This window comes from Schistocerca piceifrons, chromosome 8, assembly GCF_021461385.2.
Source record: "Schistocerca piceifrons isolate TAMUIC-IGC-003096 chromosome 8, iqSchPice1.1, whole genome shotgun sequence".
Lineage (NCBI taxonomy): Eukaryota > Metazoa > Arthropoda > Insecta > Orthoptera > Acrididae > Schistocerca > Schistocerca piceifrons.
This window is the reverse complement of record NC_060145.1, coordinates 385212802-385236599: the sequence shown is the minus strand read 5'-3', so window position 1 is coordinate 385236599 and position 23798 is coordinate 385212802.

The following is a 23798-nucleotide window of genomic DNA, read 5'->3' as shown; positions in this document are numbered from 1 at the left end:
GGTGTTCAGAAATTGGATTTGAATTGACATAACGAGGTTCCAGTCCTAATTTATTGAACTGAAGTGCTCAGACTCCTAGGACAATACTTTTATTCAGTCACAATTTTCCCAGTGGTTAAAGACTTTTTAGAGTTCCAATTTCACTCACATACACAAAAAACATTTGCATCAAATTATATAAATTATTATTGTAGGAATACAATTCAGAGCAAAGTAAGTTCCAAGCATTCTTGAAAGTTCACTCATGTTTCATGACGGCAGACAGTTCTTACTTTTGAACGAAGACTGTTTCAAAACACTCTCCGTCTTTTTATTCAGTATGTTAAATCATGTTGCACTAAAGTTAAATAATTAAAACATTCTTATTATAAATATATCTTATAAAGTACGTTAACTATGTGTGTTTATCATATTACACTTGTGAACTTAACGAGCTTCTCACGTATGTCTAAGGTACATAATTAAAATGTGTTCTGCATAGAATCTGAATGCCTTGTAAAATATACAGAAATGTCGTTTCTGTTACTTCAGTGACGTTATTATTTCTTTAGAAAAATTATGATTTTTTGTCCTCCTATTATAATTTATTTATCGCATGTATATGACTGACCTTTGACTTACGGCATATAAACAAAAATATTTAGGGGATTGGACAATGTCAAGTTCTTACTTTAGGTCGGTGGATATGACTTGACACAGTAGCCACATGCAAATGTGAAACATGCGTTATCATGCATTTAATTTTTCTTTGTATTTTAGGTTACATTCCCACAGATTCTTAATAGTTGAAAAGATTTCCAACGGTCTAATGTCACGAGTGACTTATCAGAAATTCCGTTGTACAGGGAAAATTTTCTGGTTTTCCATGGAATTTATCAACTAAATGAACTTATGATTGCCAGACACAATAAAGCATCTGCCTAGTATGTTTTTAACTGTTCCTTTATTTTCAACAAATGTAGAATCCTTCTTGAAAGTAACACCGCGAAACTAAAGGATTCTTATTGTATATGACTGTGTCGTTGTTCTTGTCTTGAGTCGAAAAGTTGGTTTGATGCCACTCTGTATCCTTTTCTATCCCAAGTAAGTTTCTGCATCTCTGTAGAGTGACCACAAGATGCATCCGATAGAACCAGCTTACTGTTGCAGTGAAGTCTTGGTCTTTTCTACAATTTCTACCCCCTCATCCCTCCCCCACCCTCCCCACACAAACACAAACTTTTCAGAATTATCAAACAGAACTCTCTCTTAATGCCTCATGATGTGCCCTCCCAAAATGTTCCTTCTTTTAAAGATACAAATATGGGATCTAAAAAAAATTAATGTTAGTGATCATCAACAATTAAGCTCAAGATTTTGTATGAGGCACAAACAATGTCAACACTTAACGCCACTTGAGAATGTGTTCCGTGATTCAGGTAAACTTTTACATTCTCTTTTGGCTAAAGACATTCAAGCTTATAAGAGCGATACAGAAGTTTAATTTCTCGCTTCTCATTCAACACTGTGGGATGGAAAATTCTTAATTTGCTTTTTCACTTAGTCCTTAACAACTGACACTCTGTCAATAGTTTAATGGCTACCTCCATTATCTAATAGCGAGAACCTAATGACTTGCGTGTCCTAGATGAAAATAGCAGTAGCAGTCTCATATTTTTTATCCAGTGGAGAGATCTCTAATGGAGTCTTAACAACCTAGTGCACCAAATGAAAATAGCTTAATAAAATACAGAGTGACACTGACACGCAAGCCGTTGACGTGGCATGTAATCGAAGTGCTCTCACAACGTGACATAGGAGACACATATATTTGTGTTTCCACGTCTTCGTAAATGTGTACAATACTTAGTGTTAGTACATTATAAAAATGTTTCTTTTGGACTGGTTTATTTTATATTAGTTTATATTTATCCATCTGTGGACGCTAATAACTACTCATACCTGTCCCCAAGACTTTCTTCTATTCTCAGGCGATACAAGTATAAGAATGTTAAGCATAGTCGGTTCTCTTATTGAAAAGGCAGTTAATGAAATATTTAAAAAAGTCAATTGTTTCGAAGCAAATGGATTGTCATAAAATTCTGACAAATGTCATTGCTAACAGTTCAGAACTTCTTACAGAACTCGACCAATTATAAAAATAGTCCATTTAAACAATTAAATACATATCAGAAGTAGAATATATAGCGTTTCTCGTCGTACAGATGGATAACAACCTTAATTGGTAACACATACCGTAGAATTAATGAAGTACTTTAGTGCAGCTACACATTCAGTATACGTGCTTACTGGTAAAGGTAATTTAAAAACGAGGATAGTTGTTCATTTTGCAAGTTTTCTTCGCTAATGAGTTAGAGACTCATTTTTTTTTCGGAACCTTAACTTCCAGCAATAGTGTTTTCGTTATACGTAAGTCTGATTAACGAATTATACCTGAAGTTACTCTTCAACATCCTGCAGGGATCAGTTACAAACTAAACTTGATATTTTGACAACTGCTTCACAATACTTATGCAACATTCGTTGTCTTGTCAATATTTCCCTTTTCCCTATAAATAGTGAAAAGCATGAATATACCAACCTCTATGAAGACCTTAAGAACTTAATATCTGTACAGAAGTGAGTCAAATGTGTCAGTAAATACTTTTTCAACAACCTGCCCAGCCGGCCGGTGTGGCCGTGTGGTTCTAGGCGCTTCAGTCTGGAACCGCGTGACCGTTACGGTCGCAGGTTCGAATCCTGCCTCGGACACGGACGTGTGTGATGTCCTTAGGTTAGTTAGGTTTAAGTAGTTCTAAGTTCTAGGGGACTGATGACCATAGATGTTAAGTCCCATAGTGCTCAGAGCCATTTTGAACAACCTGCCAGAACATATTAAATAAGTTATCTTGCTAGATAAAGTGATGGAATCTAAGATTGAATTAAAGAACTATGTGTTACACGACTCATTCTGCTAATAACAAACCAAGATTATGGGATACCTTAGTCAAACACAATTATCGATAACATCCTTAGTTTACTCACAACTGCGACTTTATCTCTTTTTTCGCCAATGGTCATTCTAATGGGAGTTTTAAAGGGAAGGATTCACGTGTGTTGGACTAACACGTTATACTAAAGTATTCAAGAAAAGTTTAATACTGTTCCAAAATATTCCGCAACCTATTGACACATTATTTGTTTATTTCAATGTAGAAGTTTTTAGTCATAAAATTTTTTAGCCTATAGATTCACTTTACATCAGATAGAACAAATGCCACATGGTTCGAATATTTTTCTAAATGTAATTTGTGTAATATTTCACGGAAACTTATTGTTCATTAAACAGAAAACTATTATGTTCTAAAAATGCACTAAACTTTCTCGCAAATAATTCAGTATTTTGTAAAAGCTAAATACACACTGTCCTTTACACGTGGCACATTTTAGAATACCACAATTTTAAATTTTGCAAATTTATAAAATAATTTTTAGCATTATTTTAATGTTTTGATTAGAGATCGAAAAAAGATAAGTTTGTATAAAATTGTTAATAATACAAAAGCATATGTCATTATAATCATCAATTTGGACAATATAACTTCTAGAGCATTGGAGAAGTTCATGTTTTCATATATAGAACTGAAAACAGTTTTATTATAGGCAACCTATCTGCAACTTACGAACATTTTTAACATTTAAAGTAGTAGTACTGCGATAAGAGGTTTACGCTGCATCCAGACGCTGCCAGCTACTTCACACTCACCACTGCAGTAGCGATGACCTGGAAGCAGATGGAGATCGTGTTGCAGATGAGAAGCACTGAAGTCGCGCGACTTAACACTTTCTGCAGGAGGCCTGTGCAACTGAAAAAAAAAACAAAAACAAAGGAGAGGCGTTGATACAAGTTTCAGTGTGTGAACCAATGCCAATGTGTCTGGCACGAAGACGCTGAAGTGGCAGATTTATTCAGGATCTCGAATGCGTGATTTATAAAATAAGCTTGTGTAAAGCCTGTCAGACTGACTTCAGTTCCAAATAGTTTCACCCGCCTCTGTAGCTGAGTGGTCATCGCAGCTGGCTGACATGCTTGAGACCTGGTTTCGATTCCTGATACTGCCAGGGATTTTTCCTCGGTGGGAGGACTGGTATTGAATACACTCAGTCTCGTGAGGCTAACGGAGGAGCTACGCCACAGATTACTAGCAGTTCCAAGGTAAAGAAACCATGAGGCATAGCGCCTTCGCATCGCTCCTGTTACTTGTTAGGACGATATCGTTAGAGGCGTGAGTCATCGACAGATGTGTCATCAGCTGACATGGACTTGAGTTACAGAGCTGCACGTAGTTGTACTAGTAGGCGGCAGAGGTCAGCAGTTGACGGACAGTGCTAGCAGTCGTAGTCAAAACAATGTTGTAAAGTTATGTTTGATTAATATTTAATGTATTTGTATAATTATAATTGTTTTATATGTGTAGTCATTAGCAGTGTGAGTGTTGTATGAGTGAAGAAGAACAGAAGTAAATGAAAATTGTTTTTTTTATTCACGAAGTACCAGTTAAACTATACAGGGGATTTACTATAATTAAATGTGCAGTCAGTTTATGGTACTAATAAATCGTGAGTAGAACACAAATTAATCGGTAATTTCAGAAGGAGTAATTTTATAATTGATACTTTTCTAAATTTATTTATTTAGCAATTGCCATAGAAAGACATGTTTTACTATGATTGGTCATTGAAATAAAGCGCGGGTTTGCGCGGGATAATACTGCAACCTGATTTGCTGTTTGTGATATCAGCCAATCAGAAATATGCAGGCTCGCGCCAATCTACGCTGGGAACAAAGCCTTTGGTGTGATCTAGGGGGGTCGGCGCTGAGGGTTCGAACTAGTAACATCTCATTGAAAGCAGCTCCGACGAAAGTACTGTAAAATCGCGGAAAAATGCTAATTACGAGTTCGCGACGTAGTACAAAGTGTATTTAAGTGAATGGTATAGTGGAAGTCATGTGGAATTTCGGACGGAATATCAAAATTATTGCTTTGACTGTTAGTTAAAACCGCGTGTCGTGTTGTGCGATCTAATACTGGAACAGGTATTACGTGTAGAGCAGAGTGCACAACATTTGAGCGAGCATTTTCATAACTAAACGATCCGGTGAACTCTACTAACTACGATAACAGGTGTAAATACCATAAACTGGCTACGTGTGTGATTGTGGTGTGCGTGTGAACTTTACATTGTGTTACCACTTAGTACGGACTTGGCAGTATTAACTGTGATCTTTATTGTAAACATACACCTGAAAATTTACATTCCCAAGTTAAAACTTTTATTTCAGTAGCTAGCCACATCCCGTTTACCGGACAATTCTATGAATGTTGCGACCTGCAAAAGACAGTAGTGGTCTAGTATTTTCTACTACAGCTTTTAGCTAGACAAATGAACATTGCTGGACACTGGCAGGGCGGTAAAAAGTAACGTGACGCGCCGCAACCCGACAACGATAGGAAGAGCCGTGTGCTACCCCTCCATACTGTTTCTAATGATGCCATTGGTAGACGATGATAATTTGCTCGGTAGGGCCTGAGTGGTCCGTCTAGGAATAGAATTGAACTTAGATGACTTCTGAAAGTGCCTCGATAAAGATCTTGATAACAGACTTGATTTATCAAGCCCCAGTGTAACATGTGTAGCCGCCACTCGCCCCATTCATGGTGCCGTATCGTGATTGACAATTGCACCAATGGTCTAGCAATAGTGTCTACGATTAGTAATGTAAACGTCCTCGGTCCCGGGTTCGACCAGCGCCACTGCTTAAATTCTGGATAAATTCATCAGAAATGGCGGCTGAAGTCTTCCGGCATAGGAAGTCTCCCTCGTTCTATCAATAGCCTTGGCCAAGAGGGCGGACGAGCAGACGGAGTTTCGGGGCACTCTCTTGCCCTTCAGGTGATAAATTGCCCTACAAGGCAAAAGACTCAGCAATGATCAACGGCATGACGATGCAGAAGGCAATGGAAATCTCTGCAGTAAAGACACGTACTGTGTATCCACAGGACACGTCGCGTGTAATTGAAAAAGTGTCGTAATGATCTCCGCATTGGCGAAAGATTCCGGACTAGTCCCACATTCAGATCTCCGGAAGTGATCATGAGGAAAAGATTGAATAACCAACGAAAGGATGACGTTCTACTTAGGAGAATGTAAGGAGTTTAAATGTGATAGGTAAGCTAGAAAATGTAAAAAGGGAAATTCTAAGCATCAGACCAGATATATTGTGGCTATGTGATGTTAAACGGAAAGGAGACAAGGTTTTCTGGTCAGACAAAGAAAGGGTAACATCATAAGGGACAGAAAATGGTGAGACGGGAGCAGGATTTCTTATGAATACGAGGGTAGGACAGAGAGTGAACTAGAGTCCAGTGATAGAGTTGTTATGATCAGGACCGACAGCAACCCTGTAAGGTGTACCCAAAAGCAGATATAGAATCAGAACACAACTTAGTAATGATGAAGAGTAGGCTGAGGAATAAGAAACTGGCCAGGAAGAAACAGTGTGCAAAGAAATGGGATACGGAAGCACTAAGGAATAGAGAGATTCGCTTGAAGGTCTCTGCAGCTATAGCTATAGTGAATATCTCAGTAGGCCTTTCAGTTGAAGAGGACATATCTAAAAAGGGAAATCACAGAATTTGGAAAGAAAACCATAGGTACTAGAAAGGTAGCAGGCAATAAACCTTGGACTACAGGAGAAATACTTCAGTTTAACGACGAAAGAAGGAAGTACAAAAATGTTCAGGGAATTTCAGGTATACAGAAATACAAGTCACCTAGGAATTAAGGAAACTAAGGAGAAATGGGTACATGAAAAATGTTAAGATCAATAAAGAAATGATTGTCGGAAGGACTGTCTCAAGAGACAGAAAAGTCTAAACAACCTTCGGTGAAAGTAAAAGTAAGAATGGTAACATTAAGAGCGCAATGGGAATTCCACTGTTGAATGCAGAGGAGAGAGCGGATAGGTGGAAGGAAATCACTGAAGATCTTTATGAGGCGGAGGACTTGTTTAATGGCGTGATAGAAGAAGAAACGGGAGTAATGTGGAAAGAGACAGGGGATTTGGTTTTAGAACCAGAATTTAAGAGAGGTTTTGAAGACTTAAGGTCAAATAAGGCAGAAGGGACAGACAACATTCCATCGGAATTTGTAAAATCTTTGGGTGAAGTGGCAACAAAACGACTATTCATGTTGGTGCGTAGACTGTGTGAGACTGGCGATACACCGTCAGACTTTCTTAGAAACATCATCCACATAGTTCCGAAGAATGCAAGTGCGAGCACTATCGCAGAATCAGCTTAAGAGCTCATGCTTCCAAGCTGATGAAAAGAATAATATGCGGAAGAATGGGAAAGAAAATGGAAGATATGTTATATGATGATCATCAATTTGGCTTTAGTAACGGTAAAGGCACCAGAGAGACAGTTCTGACATTGCAGCCTATAATGGAAGCAAGACTGAAGAAAAATCAAGATACGTTCATAGCTTTGGCGACCTGGAAAAAGCTTTCGACACGGTCAAATGGTACAAGAAGCTGGAACTTCTGAAAAAATTGGGGTAAGCTACACGGAAAAATGGGTAATACGCAATATGTACGAGAACCAAGAGGAAACACTCAGACTGGAGGATCAAGAAGAAGAGCTCAGGTTAAAACGGCGTATGAGGGGGATGCAGTCTTTCGATCCTACTGTTCAGTGTGTACATCGAAGAAACAAGGAAGGAAATAAAGGAAAGATTCCAGAGTGAGATTAAAGCTCAAGGTGAAAGGGTATCAATGATAAGATTTGCTGATGACATTGCTGTCCTCACTGAACATGAAGGAGAAGTACAGGATTTGTTGAGTGGAATGAACGGTCTAATGAGTACAGAATATACACTGAGAGAAAACCGAAGAAAGGCGAAAGTGACGAAAACTAGCAGAAATGAAAGCAGCGAGAAATTTAATATTAAAATTGATGGATGGAGCAAGGAGGATATAAAAAACAGAGCAGCACAGGAAAAGAGGGCTTTCCTGGCCAAGGGAAATCTAATAGTATCAAACGTAGGCTTAGTTTGAGGAAGAAATTTCTGAGATCGTACGTCTGGAGCACAGTGTTGTATATTAATGAAAGTTAGACTGTGGGAAAACCTGAATGGAAGAGAATCGAAGCAATTTGGATGTGGTGCTACAGAAGAATGTTGAAAATTAGGTGGACTGATTAGGTAAGAAATGAGAAGGTCTCCGCAGAAAGGGCGAGGAAAGCAGTATATGGAAAACATTGACAAGAAGAAGGGACAGGATGATACATCTATTAAGACATAAAAGAATAACTTTCATGATACTAGAGGGAAACTATAGAGGAAGAAAGAGACTAGAAAACATCCAGCAAATAATAGAGAACGTAGGTGGCAAGTGCTACTCTGAGATGAAAATATTGGCGCAGGAGAAGGATTCGTGGCGGGTCGCATCAAACAATCAGAAGACTGATAACTGTAAAAAGGAATTCTAAGAGTAGTATTGAATTTTGTAACGGCTCATGGGTTGTCTGCATTTATAATAAAGTTGTAAACTGACTCCTCCATTCGTATATGACCACGCAGGAAAATTTCCGCTTCTTTTACACTCGGCAACGGGAAGGCCATCAGTGATCCAGGGAGTAAACCACGTCACACAGCAAAATGAAAGTCTACACAGACCATGATTTCATAAACAATGGCCGCCAACTGAAGATAATAAATGAACAAAAAGAGCAGCAAAGCATTTATAGCATTACCATCCATCTTTGACAAATTTTACTGTTTGTTAGAACTGATGATATACTCTGTCAGACCAGATGTATGCGGATACATCTACGTAATGCAAAATCAACCACTAGATCTCACGAAAACCTCACACACCAGTGTAGAAGGAGGCGGGCAGTCTAGTGTTGTCAGCAGATTAGCAGTAACAGCAGAATGGATCAGCCAGGGGTGCTCCGTGACTTGGAACGTCGACGGATCATTGGAAGTAACCTAATTAATGTTTTCGTCAGGGACATTTCAAAGCTCTGAAGGCTGCCCAAGTCGATTTTTGGTGATGTGACTGTGAAATGGAAACGAGAAGGGACAACCAGATTCAATCAAGACCACGTAACCTCTTACACTTATGGACAGAGATTGTCGAGCATTACGTAGGGTGTTCGTCAATAGTAGCATGAAATCAGCCAAAGGAATCACCCGTGAGTTCCAAAGTCCTATGACTGTGCGTGGGGAGTCAAGAAAAAAAATGGCGTACAATAGTCGAGCAACATCTCATAAACCGAATATATATGTAGTAAAAGCGGTGCCACTAGACAGTGGATGCTTGGAAACGAGTGACATGGAATTATGAATCAAATTGTGCCATGTGACAATCCAATCAAGGAGTTTGGGTTTGGCGAATGGCCAGAGAGCGTTACCTACCATTGGATGGAGTGCTACTAGTAAAGTGCGTAGGACGTGCTGTTGCACTGATGGGATGTTATTAGTAGCTATAGTGTGAACCCCTTATTGTCCTTAAGAAAACAACAAATGCGGAAGGATATGAACAGTAGCGGAACCGTTCAGAGACGATGGTTGTTTGAATCAGAGTGACAGTGCACCCTGTCATAAGACAGCGCCCGTGATACTATAGTTGGTGGACAATAACATTCTTCAATTGGTCTGGCCTGCCCAGAGTCCCAACCTGAACCCAAAGGATGACACTTGCGATGAGTTAGAACATCCGCCAGACCCCTAGCATCGAACATCACTACCATCTCTGGACTCAGACAGGAAGAATGGCCGGCCACTGCTCCACAGACATTCAGACACCTCATCGTCAGTGTCCCCAGCTGAGTTCAGTCGTAAAGGCTAAGAGTAGACACATCCCATGTTAATGTTCACTAACAGGCGTCCAGACACTTTTGATCAGATGATGAATAATCATGCCGGCCGCGGTGGTCTAGCGGTTCTAGGCGCTCAGTCCGGAACCGCGCGACTGCTACGGTCGCAGGTTCGAATCCTGCCTCGGGCATGGGTGTGTGTGATGTCTTTAGGTTAGTTAGGTTTAAGTAGTGCTAGGGGACTGACGACCACAGATGTTAAGTCCCATAGTGCTCAGAGCCATTTTTTTGTACATTCAGTCTCAGTCAGATAGTAACGAAAACAACCGACAGTAGATTTTCGAAAATTCCGGCTATAGAAAACTTTGGAATGTATTCACTTAGAAGTTGGTGGAGCATATGTGCTCGTTAGAAATAAAAGCACAGCCCTCCTTCGATAAATTTTGAGAGCTGTTTCTGCTAGCTTTAAGGTTGCTAAATACAGCACGCAGATGAACTCAGTGAAACAATATGACAATGTATCCGATATAAAACCAGCGTGTTGGGCGTCAATTAATAAAACAGTGTTACAACAAATCAGCCGAATTTCTAAGCGTATATGTATACAGGTATACATATCAAGATATAATTAATCCATAAAGGGAGGTGCAGGTAAGAAAACTCTTCCATTCTTAAAATGATTTTGCGAGTTCCTGGCTATGAGGTAGCGAGACCTAGGGTTGTAGTTGTGGCCTGGAGCAGAGTTATCGACAGAGAGTCCACTCAACTCAGAGCAGCTAGTGAGTTTGCTTGTGCGCTGCCCCCCCCTCCCCCTCCCCGCCCTCCTTTCCCCAGTTACGTCAGTAATTCCGTGGGCGCTAACAAGCTAATCGGGCGTCGACCAGAGTAAACGGCGCTATAGGACAATTGTAATAACCTAATTATTCTGAAATTATGTATGGAATATTAACTGAGTCGCCAGTTATGCTGTTATGTTGATGGGTCTCCTGTTGGGGCCAGAACAGGGGTCGGGGGGACTTATGCTGGCACCCACACACGCCGGTCTCTGTATCAGCTATTGTTGTTATGGTAAACTCATTGTTTGTTGATTTGCACAGTATGCATATTTTGGCGTTTTGTTCTCTTTGATGCCATTCTTTTCACGGTAGTTTAATAGTCCTTTTCTTAGTTCTCATTTTTCGAGTACTCGGATGGCTGTGAACGTATTTTAAAACAATTGCATCGCGGTTTCCGGTGATGGTTTGGACCGTTTATCCTGTCTTGTCCGTAAATGACATAAAATCATTGTACGCGTTCGTGTTCATTATCACCGGTCAGTGTAATTTTCCGTATTGATCGGTCTTGTATCTTTACTTTTCAAAAATGAACCTTAACATATTTCGGCCACTGACATAATCAGAATCATATTAAAAAAAATGAAATAAATAAATAAATAAAAAAACTCAGTTCACTGTCTCTTCTCGGTTCACATGTGCGCTCGTACCGTCAAAATTCTCTGTATCTAATCAGTTCACAAAAGTGTATGTGCTGAACGGACGGGATATTGAGTTGCTGGTGCCTATGGCCGAAACCGGCTAAGGTGTATTTCTAAAAAACACTCAGGAGGGTACAACTCAGCAGGATGTTATCATCAGGAGAAATAAAACTGGTGTCCTACGGATCTCAGAGTGGAAATGGAAAAGTTAAAGTTAGATGTAGTGGGAGTTAGTGAGTTTCGGTGGCAGGAGGAACAGGACTTCTGGTCAGGTGAAAAAAAGGGTTATAAATACAAAATTAAATAGGGGTAATGCAGGAGTAGGTTTAATAATGAATTAAAAAAAGGAACGCGGATAACCTATTATGAACAGTATGGTGAATGCATTATTGTAGCCAAGAGAGACACGAAGCCCACACCCGCCACAGAAGTACAAGTTAATGTGCCATCTCCTTCGCAGGTATGAAAATATTGAAGAAATGTATGAAGAGATATCCGAAATTATTTAGGTAGTTCAGGGAGGCGAAAATTTAATAGTTATGGGGGACTGAAATTCTAAAGTAGGGAAAGGGTGAGAAGGAAAAATACGAGGTGAATATGAACTGGGGAAAAGGAATGACATTATGCACAGAGCATAATTTAATCATAGCTAACACTTTGTTTAAGAATCATGAGAGAAGGTTGTGTACGTGGAAGAGATCTGGAGACACTGAAATGTTTCAGATTGATTATGCAATGGTTAGAGAGAGATTTCGGAACCAGTTTTTAAATTGTAAGACATTTCCAGGGGCATTTATGGACTTCGGCCACAATTTATTGGTTATAAATTATAGAATAAAACTGAAGAAACTGCAAAAATGTAGGAATTCAAGGAAATGGGAGCTGGATAAACTGAAAGAATCAGAGGTACTAGAGGGTTTCATAGGGAGCATTAGGGAACGATTGACAAGAACAGGGGAAAAAAATAGTAGTAGAAATAGTAGTAGTAGAAAAATGGGTAGCTTTGAGAGATGAAAGAGTGAAAGCAGCAGAAGATCAAATATGGAAAAAGACGAGAATAGTAGAAATCCTTGGGTAACACAAGAGATATTGAATTTAACTGATGTAAGGAGAAAATACAAAATTGCAGCAAATGAAGCAAGCGAAAGGGAATACAAACTTCTACACTCCTGGAAATGGAAAAAAGAACACATTGACACCGGTGTGTCAGACCCACCATACTTGCTCCGGACACTGCGAGAGGGCTGTACAAACAATGATCACACGCACGGCACAGCGGACACACCAGGAACCGCGGTGTTGGCCGTCGAATGGCGCTAGCTGCACAGCATTTGTGCACCGCCGCCGTCAGTGTCAGCCAGTTTGCCGTGGCATATGGAGCTCCATCGCAGTCTTTAACACTGGTAGCGTGCCGCGACAGCGTGGACGTGAACCGTATGTGCAGTTGACGGACTTTGAGCGACGGCGTATAGTGGGCATGCGGGAGGCCGGGTGGACGTACCGCCGAATTGCTCAACACGTGGGGCTTGAGGTCTCCACAGTACATCGATGTTGTCGCCAGTGGTCGGTGGAAGGTGCACGTGCCCGTCGACCTGGGACCGGACCGCATCGACGCACGGATGCACGCCAAGACCGTAGGATCCTACGCAGTGCCGTAGGGGACCGCACCGCCACTTCCCAGCAAATTAGGGACACTGTTGCTCCTGGGGTATCGGCGAGGACCATTCGCAACCGTCTCCATGAAGCTGGGCTACGGTCCCGCACACCGTTAGGCCGTCTTCCGCTCACGCCCCAACATCGTGCAGCCCGCCTCCAGTGGTGTCGCGACAGGCGTGAATGGAGGGACGAATGGAGACGTGTCGTCTTCAGCGATGAGAGTCGCTTCTGCCTTGGTGCCAATGATGGTCGTATGCGTGTTTGGCGCCGTGCAGGTGAGCGCCACAATCAGGACTGCATACGACCGAGGCACACAGGGCCAACACCCGGCATCATGGTGTGGGGAGCGATCTCCTACACTGGCCGTACACCACTGGTGATCGTCGAGGGGACACTGAATAGTGCACGGTACATCCAAACCGTCACCGAACCCATCGTTCTACCATTCCTAGACCGGCAAGGGAACTTGCTGTTCCAACAGGACAATGCACGTCCGCATGTATCCCGTGCCACCCAACGCGCTCTAGAAGGTGTAAGTCAACTACCCTGGCCAGCAAGACCTCCGGATCTGTCCCCCATTGAGCATGTTTGGGACTGGATGAAGCGTCGTCTCACGCGGTCTGCACGTCCAGCACGAACGCTGGTCCAACTGAGGCGCCAGGTGGAAATGGCATGGCAAGCCGTTCCACAGGACTACATCCAGCATCTCTACGATCGTCTCCATGGGAGAATAGCAGCCTGCATTGCTGCGAAAGGTGGATATACACTGTACTAGTGCCGACATTGTGCATGCTCTGTTGCCTGTGTCTATGTGCCTGTGGTTCTGTCAGTGTGATCATGTGATGTATCTGACCCCAGGAATGTGTCAATAAAGTTTCCCCTTCCTGGGACAATGAATTCACGGTGTTCTTATTTCAATTTCCAGGAGTGTAAATAACAAGACTGACAGGAAGTGCAAAATGGCTAAGCAGGAATGGCTAGAGAGCAGAGATAAGGAATTAGAAGCATATATCATTATGGGATAGGTAGACGCCGCCTACAGGAAAATTAAAGAGACATTTGTAGAAAAGAGAACCTCCTGTATCAAAGTCAAGAGCTTAGATGAAAAACCAGTGCTAAGCAAAGAAGGGAAAAATAGAAGCAGTATATAGAGGGCCTTTACAAGGGAGATGTATTGAGGGCAATGTTATGGAAATGGAAGAGGACCTAGATGAAGGTGAGATGGAAGATGTGATACTGCGTAAAAAATTTAACAGGTCACTGAAAGACCTAAGCTGAAATAAGGTCCCGAGAGTAGACGACATTCCGATAGAACTACTGATAGCGTTGGGAGAGCCAGCCATGAAAAAACTCTTCCATCCGGTGAGCATGGCCTATGAGGCAGGCGAAATACCCTCCGACTTCAAGCAGAATGTAATAATTCTAATCCCAAAGAAAGCAGGTGTTGACAGGTGTGAAAATTGCCGAACTGTCGGTTTAGTAAGTCACGGTTGCAAAATACTAACACGAACTCTTTAGAGATGAATGGAAAAACTGGTAGAAGCCGACCTCAAGGAAGAACAGCTTGGATTCCGTAGAAATGTTGGAACATGCTTGGAAATACTGACCCTACGACTTGTTTAGAAGATAGGTTGAGTAAAGGCAAACCTACGTTTCTAGCATTTGTAGACTTAGAGAAAGGACAACGTTGGATGGAATACTGTCTTTCAAACTCTAAAGATAGCAGGGATACAACATAGGAAGCGAAAGGCTATCTACAATTTATATAAAAACCAAATAACTGTTATAAGAGCCAAGCGGCATGAAAAGGAAGCAGTGGTTGAGAAGGAAATGAGACAGGGTTGCATTACATCCCCGATGTTATTCAAGCCGTAAATACGGGTAAAGGAAACAAAAGAAAAATTTGGAGTAGAAATTAAAGTCCAGAGAGAAGAGATAAAAACTTTGAGGTTTGCCGATGAAACTGAAATTCTGTCAGTAACAGCAAAGGACTTGAAAGAGCAGTAGAGCAGTTGAGCAGTAGACCAGTATGGACATTGTCTTGAAGGGAGGATATAAGATGAACGTCAACAAAAGCAAAAGGAGTATAATGGAATGTAGTTGAATTAAATCAGGTGATTCTGAGGTAATTATATTATGAAATCAGACACTTAAAGTAGTAGATGTATATTGATATTTGGGCAGAAAAATAACTGATGATGGTCAAAGTAAAGAGGATTTAAAATGTAGCAAGAAAAGCGTTTTGAAGAGGAGAAAGTTATTAACATCGAGTACAGATTTAAGTGTCTTTTGTTTATTTACACGTCAAGTTCCGTAGGATCAAATGAGGAGTAAATCTCCAACGTCATGGAACGTGTCAGCACATGAAATAACAACATAAAAGTAATAACAGATAAAAATAAATGTTTATGAACCCGAAAAAAGTCAATCCGTAAGTTGAAGTAAACGAAATCAACAATACAACAAGAATCAGCTTAATTTTTCAAGGAACACCTCGACAGAATAGAAAGAGTGACCCATGAGGAATCTCTACAGTTTCAATTTGAAAGAGGATGGATTACAGCTACGATTTTTGAATTTGAGTGGTAGCTTATTGAAAATGGATGCAGCAGTATACTGCACACCTTTCTTCGCAAGAGTTAAGTAAGTCCGATCCAAATGCAGGTTTGATGTCTGCCGAGTATTAACTGAGTGAAAGCTGCTTACTCTTGGGAATAAGCTAGTATTTTTCACAAGAAATGACAGTAAGAAATGTATACCCATACTCGTGAACAGTAGTCAACAAGAGATTCGTGAACTTACACCACTTATTGCCCGAACCGCCCGTTCCTGAGCGAAAATTATCCTTTTAGAATGGGAAGAGCTACCCCAAAACATAATATCATAAGACATAAGCTAGTGAAAATAAACAAAGCAGACTAATTTTCGTGTTGAACGGTCACTCACTTCAGATACCGTTCGAATAGTGAAAATGGCAGTATTAAGTCTTTGAACAAGGTCCATGCTTTCCATGACAGTTTACTATCTATCTGAACACTTAGAAATTTTAACTGTTGAGGTTCATTAATTATATGCCCATTCTGTGAAATTAAAACGTCAGGTTTTGTTGAATTGTTTGTTTGAAATTGTAAAAACTGAGTCTGTGTGTGATGTAGCGTAAGTTTATTTTTTACAAACCATGAACTTAGGTCATGAACTGCACTACTTGAAAGCAAGCCAATGTGCCACATGACGTCTCTTACTACCAAGCTAGTGTCATCAGTAGACAGAAATATTTTAGAGTTACCTGTAATACTAGAGGGCATACTATTTTTATAAATAAGGAACAGGAGTGGCCCCAACAATGATCCCTAGAGTGCTTCCCACTTGAGTGTAACCCACTCAGACCCCACATCATAGCCATTCTCAACATTGTGAATAACGACATTTTGCAGTCTGTTGCTAAAGTAAGAGGTGAACCAATTGTGATCTACTCCCCGTGTTCCGTAATGGTTCTGGAGCAATATTTTGTGATGAACATAATTAAACGCCTCAGTTAAATCAAAAAACATACCTAGCGTTCGAAATCTCTTGTTTAACCCATACTACAGCTAACAGAGAAAAGAGAATATAGCATTTTCAGTTGTTAAATGACTTCTAACGCAGGACTGTACATACGTGTGATATAAAATGATCAACTATCCTTACATACACAGCCTTGTCAGTAACTTTAGCAAACACTGATGGCATAGAAATAGGTCTAAAATTGTCTACATTATCCCTTTCTCCCTTTTTATAAAGCGGCTTTACTACTGAGTACTTTAATCTTTCTGGAAACTGACCATTCCTGGAGGAAAAATTACAAATATAGCCAAATACATGGCTAACATGTGCTGCACAGTACTTTAATATTCTCCTAGGCTCTGCATCATATCCACGAGAGTCTTAGTCTTCAGTGATTTAATTGTTGACACAATCTCCCCCTTGTCTGTATCACAGAGGAGTATTTCAGACATCAATCTCGGGAAGGCATTCGCCAAGTAAGTTATATGATTCCCTGTAGAAACGAAATTTTTATTTAATTCACCACCAATGCTCAGAAAATGATTGTTAAATACTGTAAATATATCTGATTTGTCATTAGCAGAAATATTTTTACTACGAACTGACTTTATATCGTCGACGTTGTGCTGCTGACCAGACACTTCCTTCATAACTGCTCAAACGTTCAAATGTGTGTGAATTCTGAAGGGACCAAACGAATGAGATCATCGGTCCCTAGACTTACAAGCTACTTAAACTAACTTATGCTAATAACGACACACACTCCTATGCCCGAGGGAGGACTCGAACCTCCGGCGGGAGGGGCGGCGCAATCCGAGACATGGCGCCCTAGACCGCGCGGCCACTGCGAGCGGCCCTTCACAACTGACCATATGGTTTTAATTTTATCCTGTGAATTAGCTATTCTATTTGCATACCACATGATCTGTGCCTTCATAATAACATTTTAAGCACCTTACAATACTGTTTGTAATGGGCTACTGTGGCTTGATTGTGACAACTTCTAATATTTTGATACAACTCCCGCTTTGTTCTACATGATATCCTTATCCCACTAGTCAGCCACCCAGGCTGCCTTTCACTGCTAGTACCCCGTTTAGAGCGTTCTAATGGAAAACAACTCTCAAAGAGCATGAGGAATGTGTTAAAGAAACCATTATATTTGTCATCTATTTTATCGGCACTATAAACATCCTGCCACTCTTGTTCCTTGACAAGGTTTAAAAAACATTTCTAATGCTCCTGGATTAACTTTCCTACATAGTTTGTAATTGTATGTGACATTTGTTTGAGTACAAAAGCCTTTTATTGTTAAAATTTGTGCATCACGGCGTGAAAGGCCATTCACCCTTTTACTAACAGAATGCCTATCTAGTAATAAAGAATGAATAAAAATATTGTCTGTGGCTGTGCTACTGTTCCCATCCACCCTAGTTGGAAAAAACGCAGTCTGCATCAGATCATATGAATTTAAGAGATCTACCAACGTCCTTTTTCTTTCACCACCGTATACAAAGTTTATATTGAAGTCACCATATGTAACTAATTTTTGGTATTTCCTACGAAGTGAATCAAGAACTCCCTCTAGCTTGAGCAAAAATGCTCTGAAGTCAGAGTTAGGGGACATATAGACAACAACAATTAAAAGTTTAGTTTCACTAAATGCAACTTCCCCTGCTCAATGTTCAAATATCTGTTCAGTGCAGTATCGTGATACGTCTATGGACTGAAATGGAATACTGTTTTTACATACATAGCCACTCCCTCACCTCGCAAGGAACTCCTTGAAAAAGAAGTCCTTTTCTTAAAGTATTTGTATGGATTGTAGCCATGTATGGAAGTGAGGTGTGGCCGATAAACAGTTTAGACAAGAAGGTAATAGAAGCTTTTGAAATATGGTTCCACAGAACAATGCTGAAGATCAGATGGGTGGATCACGTAACTAATGAGGAGATACTGAATAGAATTGTAGAGAAAAGGATTTTTTGACACAACCTGACAAGAAGAAGGGATCGTAGGTAGGACACAATCTGAGACGTCAAGGGATCACTAATTAAGTACTGGAGGGAAGCGTGGGAGGCAAAATCGTAGAGGAAGACCAAGAGATGAATACAGTAAGCAGATTCAGAAGGATGTAGGCTGCAGTAGTTATTCGGAGATGGAAGAGCCTAGCACAGTATAGAGCAGCACGGAGAGCTGCATCAAACCAGTCTTCGGACTGACGACCACAACAATAGCAAACATATAATAGCGGTGAAGACGGACTACTACGTTCACGTTTATCATGCGTTCGTCGTGTTTTTATGACTGACATTCTAAAGACTATTTTCCAGTAAGATTTCAAATTTCAGTACCGTTCTACATCTAAATCTGCAATCATATTTCACAAGCCTCCTTACAGTTGTAGCGTTCCAGTGGCATACGGTTTTTTTATTCCTCGCTAAAACTATGAACTCGGAAAATAAGCATTTCAGATTTTTTCTAAGTCATGGAAGAAGGGCGGTAAATGGAGAAAAGTCTTTTTATTAATGAGTTTTGGATAAATTTGTTCCACGTAGTGGGCGAAGAACTTCTGACCGACCGCTCAGCTTCGATTTCCGGGGAATGTAGTACCCTGAGAACGGATGTGTATTGCAGCAGAGACACTGCACAGTAGTCCAAAAGGCGGGGAATCCACAACCCGCTGTTGTCGCAGAAATACAGGTAAATTTTGTAGTCGTACGAGTTAGTCATTGCTTTATGTCCACGTAGACTGACGTGCTTATATCTGCGTCAGGCTGTCAAGTAGTATCATGTGCTATTATATTTACTACGAGTCACTATGATTTGGATATAATGCACTGTAGATAGGTCTAGGGGTAGCGTCTTTGATTCATAATTAAAACGTCTTCGGTCCGGGTTCGACCCCGCCACTGCCTAAATTTTTATAAATAATCAGCATTGGTGGCCGAAGACTTCCGGCATAAGAAGTCAGCCTCATTCTGCCAACGGCCTTGTGAAAGAGGGCGGAGGAGCGGATAGAGGTTCAGGGCACTCTCTTGTCCTAGGGGTCGGAAATTGCCCCTAAAGGCGGAAGAATCAGCAATGATCAACGACATGAGGATGCAAAAGGCAATGGAAACCACTGCATTAAAGACACGTAACGTGTATCCACAGGACATGTGGCCTGTAATTGAAGAAGTGTCATGATGATCTCTCCATTGGCAAAAGATTCCGGAATAGTCCCCCATTCGGATCTCCGGAAGGGGACTGCCAACGGGGAGGTTACCATGAGAAAAAGATTGAATAATCAACGAAAGGATAACGTTCTACGAGTCGGGGGGTGGAATGTCAGAAGCTTGAGCGTGGTAGGGAAACTAGAAAATCTGAAAAGGGAAATGCAAAGGCTCAATCTAGATATAGTAGGGGTCACTGAAGTGAAGTGGAAGGAAGACAAGGATTTCTGGTCAGATGAGTATCGGGTAATATCAACAGCAGCAGAAAATGGTATAACAGGTGTAGGATTCGTTACGAATAGGAAGGTAGGGCAGAGGGTGTGTTACTGTGAACAGTTCAGTGACTGGGTTGCTCTAATCAGAATCGACAGCAGACCAACACCAACAACGATAGTTCAGGTATACATGCCGACGTCGCAAGCTGAAGATGAACAGATAGAGAAAGTGTATGAGGATATTGAAAGGGTAATGCAGTATGTAAAGGGGGACGAAAATCTAGTAGTCATGGGCGACTGGAATGCAGTTGTAGGGGAAGGAGTAGAAGAAAAGGTTACAGGAGAATATGGGCTTGGAACAAGGAATGAAAGAGGAGAAAGACTAATTGAGTTCTGTAACAAGTTTCAGCTAGTAATAGCGAATCACAAGAGGAGGAGGTATACTTGGAAAAGGCCGGGAGATACGGGAAGACTTCAATTAGATTACATCATGGTCAGACAGATATTCCGAAATCAGATACTGGATTGTAAGGCGTACCCAGGAGCAGATATAGACTCAGATCACAATATAGTAGTGATGAAGAGTAGGCTGAAGTTCAAGGCATTAGTCAGGAAGAATCAATACGCAAAGAAGTGGGATACGGAAGTACTAAGGAATGACGAGATATGTTTGAAGTTCTCTAACGCTATAGATACAGCAATAAGGAATAGCGCAGTAGGCAGTACAGTTTAAGAGGAATGGACATCTCTAAAAGCGGCCATCACAGAAGTTGGGAAGGAAAACATAGGTACAAAGAAGGTAGCTGCGAAGAAACCATGGGTAACAGAAGAAATACTTCGGTTAATTGATGAAAGGAGGAAGTACAAACATGTTCCGGGAAAATCAGGAATACAGAAATACAAGTCGCTGAGGAATGAAATAAATAGGAAGTGCAGGGAAGCTAAGACGAAATGGCTGCAGGAAAAATGTGAAGACATCGAAAAAGATATGATTGTCGGAAGGACAGACTCAGCATACAGGAGAGTCAAAACAACCTTTGGTGACATTAAAAGCAACGGTGGTAACATTAAGAGTGCAACGGGAATTTCACTGTTAAATGTAGAGGAGAGAGCAGATAGGTGGAAAGAATACATTGAAAGTCTCTATGAGGATGAAGATTTGACTGATGTGATAGAAGAAGAAACAGGAGTCGATTTAGAAGAGATAGGGGATCCAGTATTAGAAGCGGAATTTAAAAGAGCTTTGGAGGACTTACGGTCAAATAAGGCAGACGAGACAGATAACATTCGATCAGAATTTCTAAAATCATTGGGGGAAGTGGCAACAAAACGTCTATTCACGTTGGTGTGTAGAATATATGAGTCTGGCGACATATCATCTGACTTTCGGAAAAACATCATCCACACAATTCCGAAGACGGCAAGAGCTGACAAGTGCGAGAATTATCGCACAATCAGCTTAACAGCTCATGCATCGAAGCTGCTTACAAGAATAATATACAGAAGAATGGAAAAGAAAATTGAGAATGCGCTAGGTGACGATCAGTTTGGCTTTAGGAAAAGTAAAGAGACGAGAGAGGCAATTCTGACGTTACGGCTAATAATGGAAGCAAGGCTAAAGAAAAATCAAGACACTTTCATAGGATTTGTCGACCTGGGAAAAGCGTTCGACAATATAAAATGATGCAAGCTGTTCGAGATTCTGAAAAAAGTAGGGGTAAGCTATAGGGAGAGACGGGTCATATACAATATGTACACCAACCAAGAGGGAGTAATAAGAGTGGACGATCAAGAACGAAGCGCTCGTATTAAGAAGAGTGTAAGACAAGGCTGTAGCCTTTCGCCCCTACTGTTCAATCTGTACATCGAGGAAGCAATGATGGAAATAAAAGGAAGGTTCAGGAGTGGAATTAAAATACAAGGTGAAAGGATATCAATGATACGATTCGCTGATGACATTGTTATTGTGAGTGAAAGTGAAGAAGAATTAAATGATCTGCTGGACGGAATGAACAATCTAATGAGTACACAGTATGGTTTGAGAGTAAATTGGAGAAAGACGAAGGTAATGAGAAGTAGTAGAAATGAGAACAGCGAGAAACTTAACATCAGAATTGATGGTCAAGAAGTCAAAAAAGTTAACGAATTCTGCTACCTAGGCAGTAAAATAACCAAGGACGGAGCAAGGAGGACATCAAAAGCAGACTCGCTATGGCAAAAAAAGCCATTTCTGGCCAAGAGAAGTCTACTAATATCAAATACCGGCCTTAATTAGAGGAAGAAATTTCTGAGGATGTACGTCTGGAGTACAGCATTGAATGGTAGTGAAACATGGACTGTGAGAAAACCGGAACAGAAGAGAATCGAAGCATTTGAGATGTGGTGCTATAGACGAATGTTGAAAATTAGGTGGACTGATAAGTAAGGAATGAGGAGGTTCTACGCAGAATCGGAGAGGAAAGGAATATGTGGAAAACACTGATAAGGAGAAGGGACAGGATGATAGGACATCTGCTAAGACATGAGGGAATGACTTCCATGGTACTAGAGGGGGCTGTAGAGGGCAAAAACTGTAGAGGAAGACAGAGATTGGAATACGTCAAGCAAATAATTGAGGACGTAGGTTGCAAGTGCTTCTCTGAGATGAAGAGGTTGGCACAGGAAAGGAATTCGTGGCGGGCCGCATCAAACCAGTCAGTAGACTGATGTCCAAAAAAAAAATAGCTAAACAGTAGCTGTAATCGATTTTAATTAACAGATTCAAAATTTACGACTGATTCTACCGTTCCTCCTATTGTGAATCTAATCAATACGATCGATAAGCACGTTACTCCAGATGGAAACAAACCGTACAATAACCCTGAAAAGAGTGGTTCGATGTGGGGCGGCGGAGGGGTGAAGTGAACTGCGGTAGTCGTCGTGGGGTTGTCGACCACTGCGGCTGCGCCGGGGACGGAGCCTCTCCATCGTTTATCGTTTCTAGGCCCCAGGTTAACATACAATACAATACAACACATCCACGAAGGAAGTCGCTTACAAGGCGCCTGTTCGTGAATTCTTGAGTATTGTTCATCAATGTGGAATCGTCACTAGGTAGGACTGATAAAAGAAGTAGAGAAAACCCAAAGAAGAGTGGAGCGTTTCGTGACGAGTTAGTTTAGGAGGCGTAAGAGTGTTATAGAGACGCTCAACAAACTCCAATCGCAGACGTTACAAGAGCATCGTTGTGCATTACGGAGAGGTTTACTACTGAAATTTCGAGAGAGCACTTTCCAAGAAGAGTCGGACGACATATTACTTTGTCTCACACACACCTCGCGAAATGATCACGATGAGAAAATTATAGAAATTAGTGCTACTGCCGAGACTTGCCGACAATTATTCTTGCCACGTACTGTACGCGACTGGAACAGGGAAGGGGGGGGATCAGTTAGTGGTACCGAAAGTATCCTCCGCCACACACCGTTAGGTGACTTGTGGAGCATGATGTAGTTGTAGATGTCTTCCTATGTTAAGACTATTGCGCAACAAAAGTGACACATTGTCAGGAAAAAGTAACTAGACAACAGTTTTCAAATGGCTCAGTGACCAAGGGGTGGATTCTTACTATAGAGGAATTGAACAATTGGTAGACCGCTCCGTGCCTGTATTGAAAAATACTGTCAAGTATTTATATCATTTTTAAATGTAGCGCAGTATTCAATAAAAGTTACTTGGCCTGCCACAGTAATATGCAACTTAAAGTGTTCTCGTAACAAACTGAGTCTGTATCTAGTGCCTAGAGGTACTTCTCATTGCAAAATCCAAATTATAAATCTTACATGAGCATTGT